The sequence below is a fragment of the Epinephelus fuscoguttatus genome, linkage group LG12, assembly GCF_011397635.1.
Source record: "Epinephelus fuscoguttatus linkage group LG12, E.fuscoguttatus.final_Chr_v1".
Classification (NCBI taxonomy): domain Eukaryota; kingdom Metazoa; phylum Chordata; class Actinopteri; order Perciformes; family Serranidae; genus Epinephelus; species Epinephelus fuscoguttatus.
The window spans coordinates 37,980,657-37,990,113 of NC_064763.1; the positions used below are offsets into that span (position 1 = coordinate 37,980,657).

Here is a 9,457-nt window from a genome sequence, read left to right on the forward strand (position 1 = left end):
CTTACCCTGATTGTCATCCGTTATAAAACCTTTCTTGTAATCTGCTTGTAATGCTGCAGATATGCACAATAAACAAACACTGGTGCCCATAAAGTTTTACACACACACACACACACACACACATACAGTATGTTGTATTATGTTGCATAACCAAGATCAAACTTTACCTTGGCACCGTTTTACAGCAGTACCTCTGTCCCCGCTTTTCCTATCCACAACGCTGCTCCAGTCACTAATGCGATTTTACCGTTAAATGCCACGTCAGCTATTTGATAAGAAGAGAGGAAGTCAGGTGTGGGATCCCTGCTGGATAAAGACAAATGGTGAATTGGGAGAAGTTAGTCTGCTGTTATATGTAGACAGTACCGCCCATGTCAAAATCAGCTGACAAGGTGGGCACCATATTAGTAACTAGAGAATGCAAATTCTGAAGAAATTGCAGGTGTGAATGCTCCATGCTGAATAGCTGATGCTACACTGCAATGCTTAAGTAAATATGTATGAATATCACTGAAAAGTTGAATGATACCAATACTGTGGAATATCTCAAGGTTCTGGAAAGGCTGATGCTACACTGCAATGCTGGGTTTAATGTACAAGAAGTTATTGTAGTTATTGAAAAATTGAATGACACTCACAATGCTGAATATTTGAAGGATTGTTGAAAGGGTGACGTGACTTAAATGTGTAAGAAGGTGAAGTAGTAAGAATAGTTGGAAAATTGGTAAGGTGCTTAATTTGTATTAATTCATGTTGAATATTACATGTACTTCAAGTACTAATTCTTATCTGTGTATAATATTACAATACATTACAATATGTATTTTACATTCATAATCCCAAAAGTAACCACTCTAGTTGATTCCATTCCATTCCTGTCACATTTCTGTGACCAACACAAATTTTCCTACGTTTTGATGTATAAATTGTGTACATTGAGTGGAAATTGTGAGCATGACAGTGAGTTTACAATAATTTTTTGAGAAGATTTTACAGTCCCTCCACACTCTAGCTCTAAAACATTGTGTCCCATAGAAACCTATTATAAACAATTTACTATGTTCCGAACAAGTCTGAATATTTCAAAAAGTATGAATGGAAAGTTGAACACAAGCCAGAATGTGCGGAAGATGGTGAACATTTTAAGGTTTGAATGGAGTTTCTACGTGAATGTATGAATGAGGAGATAGGAGCTGAAAATGCTTGAAGATCAGATGTGTCAGATTTGAAGATTCCTCCATTCATTTGAATGGGGAAAAAATCCTAAAAAATGCTGAATATTTCAGAAAGTATGAATATTATGAATGAGAAAAACGCAAGCACGCATGTCCTAATTGAGCTGAATATTTTGGCATCTGAATGAAATTTCTACGTTGAAAAATGTGTTTTGCATTCACACCCAATAAATCAAACTGCATTGAATTAAACATCAGCCAGCGAAAATATTTCAAAGATTTATCAATTTATCTGCGTTTGTCTTGAAGGAAGGCAAAAATATTTCTCTCTGTGTTTGGCATTAAACGTATCCTCTTGACTTTAACTTTTCAGTCACTATGGAGTAATGTTTTAACAAGTGAGCTGGTTGTGTCATGTATGCAACATTCCTGCTACTGGCTTCATGAATGTAATTTCCATGATCAACTTTTGACAGTAAACATGCAAAAAATCATAGCAATGCACACTTGAGAAAAATGACTGGAAGCCAATAAACATGAATGTAAACAATGCGGGACTGAAAATATTTAATTTGATAAGTGACCTTAAATTCTGTGTTATTTACCAAAATGCATTACGTGTATTTTTGTGGCCTCACATGTGAATTTCACAATGAATTTCCCTCCTCATAAATCATTTAAACAACTTTGTTTTCAAGGAAATTCCTCATGAGACCTTTAATGTCCATTAAATAGGCAGCACAGGGGAACTGAAATAAAACAAATAAATCCAGCAATACAGTTTCTGTGTGGTTTAAAAATTAAAGTATGTATTGGCTAAAACCAGGAAAAAAATAGATTTAAAGGTGAAGATTTTTAGACACATGTAGTCAGATTACTTTTGTTTTAACATAATTTGAGTTCATATTTCAGTTTCTATCTTCAATTGTATGTCAATATGTATTTTAATTCAGTATTCTTTTCGATGGAGTTAGTCAGTCTCCGCAGGGTGTGCATCCAAGAGGAGCCGGGGGAGGGGCCAATTTTGAAAATTGTGTTTACAAATTGAGACAGACAAATACTACTCATTCAGGGGTAGACAGACAACAAAAAACCATATTATATATTATATTATATATATATATTTCCATATTGTTTCTACTGCACCCATAAAGTGTTTACTAGAACAGAAAAACAACCCACAGTTACATTTGTACATATTTGAATTTTTTTCTTTTAGCATTTTTTCCATTTATTCACATAGTTACAACAACATTATTCACGCCATTTAAGTCTTTCATTTAATATGTTTGAGTAAAGTCTACATAGATTATTGCGCGCTTATCACAACCAAGAAGGAGCATAACCAGGTGTGTAACGTTTAATTCATTGTTCTTCCTGGAACATGGCAGCTAGCCTATATCTCAGATATGACTGGTAGTATTGGGGCCTTAAACCTTCGGGACTGTCTACATGTGGTGCGACAGCGAGTCACCCAGACACGGATTCCTGCCTGACTGCAGAGACCTGTCTGTCTGTCTGCTTGTTTGTTAGCTGAGCATGCACCTTCAGCCTGTTTTGCTTCATCTGCCTTTTTTTCAGAGTCCATCTCTCTGTCCTCAGCTGTCTTCCTGCTGTCCACGATGAAAACCTGCCTGCTCCGGGGGTCCTTCAGGCAGATCTCAACACCCTTTGGATCCTGAATTTCATCTGACTGAGAGACAGAGGGCTGACGTGCTGGGCAGTTGGAATAGTCCTCCGTCCATCCTCGGCGGGCGAGTCGGGCTGCAGTGAGGATAGAGTCCTTCTCCACGGGGTATGAGGGTAGAGACCCAGACATGGCAGACTGCCTTCCCAGGCCAGGAGGCACAGTGTCTGGCTTACTGCTGTTGTCCATCCCCCCGATATCCTGAGTCACCTAGTTTGAGGTACGAAAGCACCTGTAAATCACATTAAAGCGTTTGATTAGATGACATGAGATTAAATCAGTGGTTTCCAACATGGAGGTCAGAACTTCCCCGAGGATCACATTGCTTAATTTTGAAGGGTCACAAGCCCAAAAAGTTCTCAAAAAGATCGTCACCAACTCCTGACAAAAAATATCAGTGCATCTATTTATCTGCTAAATGTTTCACTATGTTCACCAGCTTGTTGTTTATTTTGTCGGCCATTTGGTGCTTGACAAGTAGCATACAGTCAGTTTGTTTGTGGGCTGGAAAACTAACCCAAAGAGCTGAAAGACTCTTAAACACTCTATAGATTTGGTGGGAACAGCAGTTGGTGACTAATTCTCTGGGATATTAGTGCTGCTTTAAGTTGGAGGCAGCTGTTTTCAGCAGGTCTCCACTAGATGGAGGCAGAGGTCCTATAAAAGACTGTTAGAATTGAATGTAAATGTCCAAGCACCCTTTACTATATGTATATTTACTATATTTCCTTCTGTTTAGTCATGTTTAAATATGCAAATGATCCAAACTAGCTACAAACAAAACAAATCAAAAAAGAAAACCTGTTGCTGCCGAAGCTGTTGTTGCAGAAGTGTTCTCTGGGAACCCTGAGAACAGAGTCCAGACTGAGAAAGTGCCAGCTGTTTTGTGGCTGCAGAGGTCCTGGAAGAAGAAAATAAATCATGGTTGTGGTCCCATTGCTTCCAAAGATAACTGATCTATCAGCCTAACATTTGGGAAACTGAGTACACAATGATGCTCAAGGCCTCAGAATATTTTCAGTTGATGGAGTGGTGCAGCCATAGTTTGAGAATTTCACTCAATGTAATCAATGTAATAACGTAAAAGACTCAACAAACAGCTGAAGCAAGGTAATATAGAATACATTTAACTTTTTAGACAGATATTTTCAACCTTTAAGCTCCTTAAAGGGAAATAATAATAGGATGCAAAATGCTTTTTCATTCACTATCTCCATTCAGCTTTTAGCAGCTTTCAGCTTATTGTTTTTGGTTTGGGTTTGCAAACAGTTGAGTCTCACCAAAAAATATAGGCAGATTATTATTATCAACAAACTCATTCAATGAAATTATAAATGCAACCTGCCAAGCCCAACATGATTGTAACCATTATATTTGACGCTATAGGTAATAATCACCAGTGCAAATGTCCAACCAGGCTATATGCTCACTCCACGTTGCAGCATCAGGGGTGTTTCTTCAGCTCCATCTCATCTAGACAGATAGCAAACATTCATCAAAAGCATGTAGCAATCAAGCAAACAGCTCCAGTGTATTAATATATTTACACATTGTACATATGCACAGTAGATTGTCAGAAAACTGTAGCTTCAGGTAATACCAGATTTTAACGTGAGATCCTCTTCTCTTCTCTTCTCTTCTCTTCTCTTCTCGTCCACCTCTCAGGACCGACTGACTCACTACTGTCCCCAGTATGCGGCCCCCTCTCTCTTTTCTCTCGCTCTCTCTCACTCCCACCCTCCCTCTCTATGCCCCTATTTACGTGAACATTACTGGTACAAAGTACGATCTAAATATAGCAAACATTTTGGTAGAAAATGGTTGTGAAATGTAATTTTAAAAAAGAATCATGTCATACACAATTATAAATATGTAATAGTAATAGTGAAATACTTTCATCATTGACATTTATTTTTATGCATATGTCATAAACATTTTGCATTTTACACCAAAATAGCAGAACAATACAAAAAATCAAGGTCACATCACTTACTTTGTCCTGAATTTTGGACCACATAACGCAGTATTCATCTGCAGATGGAGTTTGCACTATTTTTAAGGAGATGTATCTGTTGTCACATGTGAATAGTAGCAGCTTTAGTACTTCTTCTCCAGCCTCAGAATGACTTTTTTAGCCACAGCAGGAAGATGATTTTAGTGGAAAAAACAGATATTTTTCTCAGGGACTGGTGGAGACCAAAGCAGAGCCAAAAAGAGAGTGGATATTGGACTAACACTGATTGTGCAGACAGAACACGGAAGTGCTAAAAACTGCAGTCTCTCAAATGACCACATGAGACTGGCACCAAAAGTGAGTCAGTTCACATAAACCCCTATGTTACTATAAAATGCTCAACTTTGGAACAACTTGGAAATAAACAGGATTACAAAGGGTGTGGCTGCTTTGAATGACAGACCGTTTGCTTGGGCAGTGACTTGCAGTGTTACAAACCAAAGAAAAAAGGCATCCTTTTCGCGGCAGGTTGCCATAATAGTTTGATGGCACCTGGTGGTGTCAGGGGGAAACGCGGCTGGACAAGGATGAAAGTTAAGACGGCAAATGTCGGAGTGGGGCAGGCAGGCGGGATTGTAGATGGGTCAAACAAACATGGACTTTCACGTGAGAGAGAGCAATGTTTGTGTCCCGTAAGATTCTAAAGCCAAACACTGTTTATTTTTTCCTAAACCTAACCACATGTTTTTGTTGCCTAAACTCAACCATGTGTGTTTGTTGTTGAAGGAAAAATAAGGTCAGTTTGCGGTGTTGTACCAACATTGCGTTTATTTTGAAAGAGTAAATGTGTATGTTAAAGTTAAATATTCTGTACAAATGGAAGTGTATCTTGAAAAAAGACAATGCATGTAACGGGCAGAATTTGCCATGGTGTCCCAGAGCATCAACAAGCAATGTACCCAGGGTACCTTGCACGTCGTATGTTGACATACAAAGTCCATGACCAAGCACGTCAATATGTGACGAGGTTGGAGTGAGAGTGTGTTGCTGCAGATTGTGTCCTCAGGCTCTCAGCCAGATCCACCCTTGTTTCTCCACAGCTCCACTCTCTCATACAAATATGGTCACATCTGGCTCCAAAAATTCAACATTGCTATGGCCGAAATGGCACAGGCTTCAAAATGTGAGTTTACAAACCAATGGGTGACGTGGCTACGTCCAGTATTTTTATACCGTATGTGGTCTGTGCTTGATATTGAAATTGATATTGATATATGAAATTATTTGCTAACATTTTCATCATAAAAACTTTATGAGGCAATAATTTGTCTGTGGATGAAGCCATTGAAGCTCCAATCCAGAATTCTGGTTTGTTTTATTTCCACTGCCTTGATCTATCTAACGTTACAGCAAAGTTTAATTTTTAATTGCATGCTGCACTGCCCCCAAGTGGCACAAAAACAAAACACACAAACACAAAATCGAAACAACAAATGCAGGTTAAAGCCACCAAAATCTAAATCTGTCCTGCCTCGTCCTTCAAATCAGCATTGCCATTTTTTATATTACAACCTCTCTTTACTTTAACCAAGTGCTTTGAGATACGTAAACAGAAACAATAAAAATGTAAATAATGCTCAGGTTGGCAGTATTTATTCTTTAGAGCACCATTACTTTTCTTTGTTGCAGATGAATAGTATATACGCAGAATATTTAAGAGACATGGTTGTTGAATACATAGTTTCATTGAAATCGATCTTATTATCTTCCTGTTTTCTCGGCACTGATTTGGCTGAACTTGGCCACCTTTGTACAAGATTTCGTACCAAAGGTCCAGATTATATTGACTGCGGAATGACTGTAAACTCAGTTTGCAGGGCTGCTGCTCTGCTGTCTGTTTGCTCTGATCAAGCATTTGGTGTCTGGTCTTCAGTTCAGCAAGTTTATCTGCTGTGGGCAAAGCTTAATGTGTGCATGTGTGCATGTGCGTGTGTGTGTGTGTGTGTGTTTGTATGTGTTGTGATCAGCACATGGGGAGATAAAATGAACTTTAGGCACTCACGTGAGGAACGGCAAGAAATGCACTCAAATTAAGTTAAAAAGTCAGAAATCAGAAATCATAGCAACTTACACTAAAACACCAACCGGTTTCAATCCTAAGGTCTTCATCAGGGTGCACCCTGAAGAAGATGAAAATCGCGAGTGATTTTACAAATCATGTGCAGCCTTGGATGCCAGATTTGTGAATGAAAGTAACCCACGAACGAGAAGGTAGTCTTAGCGCAATTCTCTCATGAATTATCATATTTGAAATTACACTTTTGGGCATTTGGTTCATTTCCAACATATCAGATATGGATCAGTTCCTACTGTATGTCAACTCAATATGTATCACTGACATGTAATGCTCAAACTTTGTGCATTGTCCCAAAATACAACTTGGGCATTGTTAGTATCTTTCATCCACTGCTTTGTACTTTTTCTATCAACAAGTTTGCAGCTGTTGCACATGAATGACTAAGCATTTAATACAAGTCAAGAGCACGGGGCTGTAATCCGTACTTGTCTTGACTATTCCAACTATTTAAGGATTTCACTAAGTCATGCAGTCATTGGACTTCATAAGCTGCTGTTCACGTGTTGAGCAGCTCCCTGTGCATACTAAGAACTCTCTGGATGAAAGTTCCCAGAGGGACAGTGAGAGCTATGTCAGAAAGCAGGGTCAGTTCATTCAGTTTGTGCTGGTTCATGGTAGCCATCAATCTGGGTCAAAGGTAGGGGAAAGCTGCTGAGTACACACTCTTCTTGTCAACAAATCTCTTAAAAAGAACAAATCTAATAATTAATTGATCAAAATAATATCTATTGTCTGTGCATGTCATAAATTAAAGAGGCAACCAATGTCTAATATGCAAATGCTAGCAAAGCGTCCTGAAACCTCCAGTGCAGAGCAGATTCATTACACATAAAATAAAAATCTCAGTCAGATGACATATGTCTTTTGGCAACTTTAACTAGACCTCTAGTACATAGTTACACAATAACAATATGAAAAGGGGAACACACTGTAACGTAATAGCAGATATTATTGTTTTTCACAATATGGTTGGTCTAATGGGATGGCTTTCAGTCAATGAATACTGAGGCCGACATTGTGATTTAAAAAACCCCACTCCCCTTGTCAGTTTGAAGCAGTGTTAATGGCATTCATTGTGCACATAAAAAGTAACAATTCTGATAAATCTACCAGATGAACCTTAGGCTGCCAGATGGGTGAAGTGGTATCTTTTTAATTGTCCACGTTTGTCACTGCCAGCATTGCCACTGTACCTGATAAAAGCTCTCTCTCAAATAGACAGAGACACACACACCTTGGAGAGCACCACGGCTCAGTCCTGACAAGGGTTGGGTGGTTAATTAATGCAATGTCTGCGTGTGTATATTGCTCCTCCCAAAGTCTTAACAAAAACAGGACAAGTAAGGACCAAGAATGACAAGACTATGAGTCAACATCACTCGTGCATTGCAGAGTATGTGTCCCCTTTTCTCTTCTTAGGATCAATAAAGTAATGTGACTCTATCTGTGTATTTATTACTTAATATAGACTATGGTGTTGACCTCCTGTAAGTCTCTCTTTACTATAGAAAGTAAGGTTAGTTACTTATGGGCAGCATGTGCTCACCCTATGAGCCGCTGAAGTGTTGCTAACATAACGTTAGCAGAGAATCCTATCTCTCAGACAGAGACTTTTTTGTGTCCATTGGTATTTTTGTTTCATCTTCAGCTCAACTGACGTGTGGGATGCCACAGGGATCTATTCTTGGTCCCATTTTGTTTTCATTTTATATGCTTCCCTTAGGGCGCATTATCAGTCATTTTAATAGGGTATCCTATCACTGCTATGCTGATGACAACCAAATATACATTTTCTTTAAGCCAGATAATGTTAGCTGTCTGAGCACTTTAATGGAGTGCTTTACTGCTATTATGAAATAGATTACTTGTAATTTTCTGCAGCTGAATTCAGACAAGACAGAAATAATAATCTTTGGCCCTGATCACCTAACAAGGAAATTACAATTGTTTATTGGTCCCCTGGCAACTCATAAAAACGTGAACCATGTGTCAATAATCTCATCAAATCCTACTATTTCCACCCAATATTATCAAAATTATATCAGCTGTGTCTTTTCTGGACCTAGAAAAGCTTATCATGCTTTTGAACTCTTGCGCTTGACTTTTGTAATGCACTGTTTACATACCATAGTATTTCTTCAGCAGCTTGGCTTCATCTAGTACAAAATGCTGCAGCTTGCATATTAACTGGGACAAATTGTAGGTCACATATTGCCCCAATTCTCACCTCCCTCCATTGGTTGCCAGTTAATTTTAGATTTGATTTTAAGATTCTTTTAATAACTTTTAAAGCTCACCATGGTTTAGCCCCCAGTTATAAAGCTGAACCCCTGACTGCCTATGCTCCAGGTCATGACCCAACATCCTCAAGCCTACCCTCACTAGTCATTCCTAGATCAAGGCTGGTAACTTAAGGTGACTGGACTTTAGCCATCAAGGCCCAGAGGCTCTGGAATTCTCTGCCTGAGGAGAACAGACTGGCTAGCACATTACCTGTTTTTAAA

The 9,457-nt window shown here is 38.7% G+C and overlaps 1 long non-coding RNA gene across 1 annotated transcript; it reads right to left on the minus strand.

The window, feature by feature from the left end:
• Positions 1–1,513: 1,513 nt before the first annotated feature.
• LOC125898530 (uncharacterized) lies at positions 1,514–4,577 on the minus strand. The gene is made up of 4 exons (XR_007450634.1): positions 4,463–4,577; positions 4,260–4,335; positions 3,664–3,763; positions 1,514–3,094 (listed from the first exon to the last, which is right to left on the minus strand). It is a non-coding gene; the product is annotated as an uncharacterized LOC125898530 (long non-coding RNA).
• Positions 4,578–9,457: the final 4,880 nt, after the last annotated feature.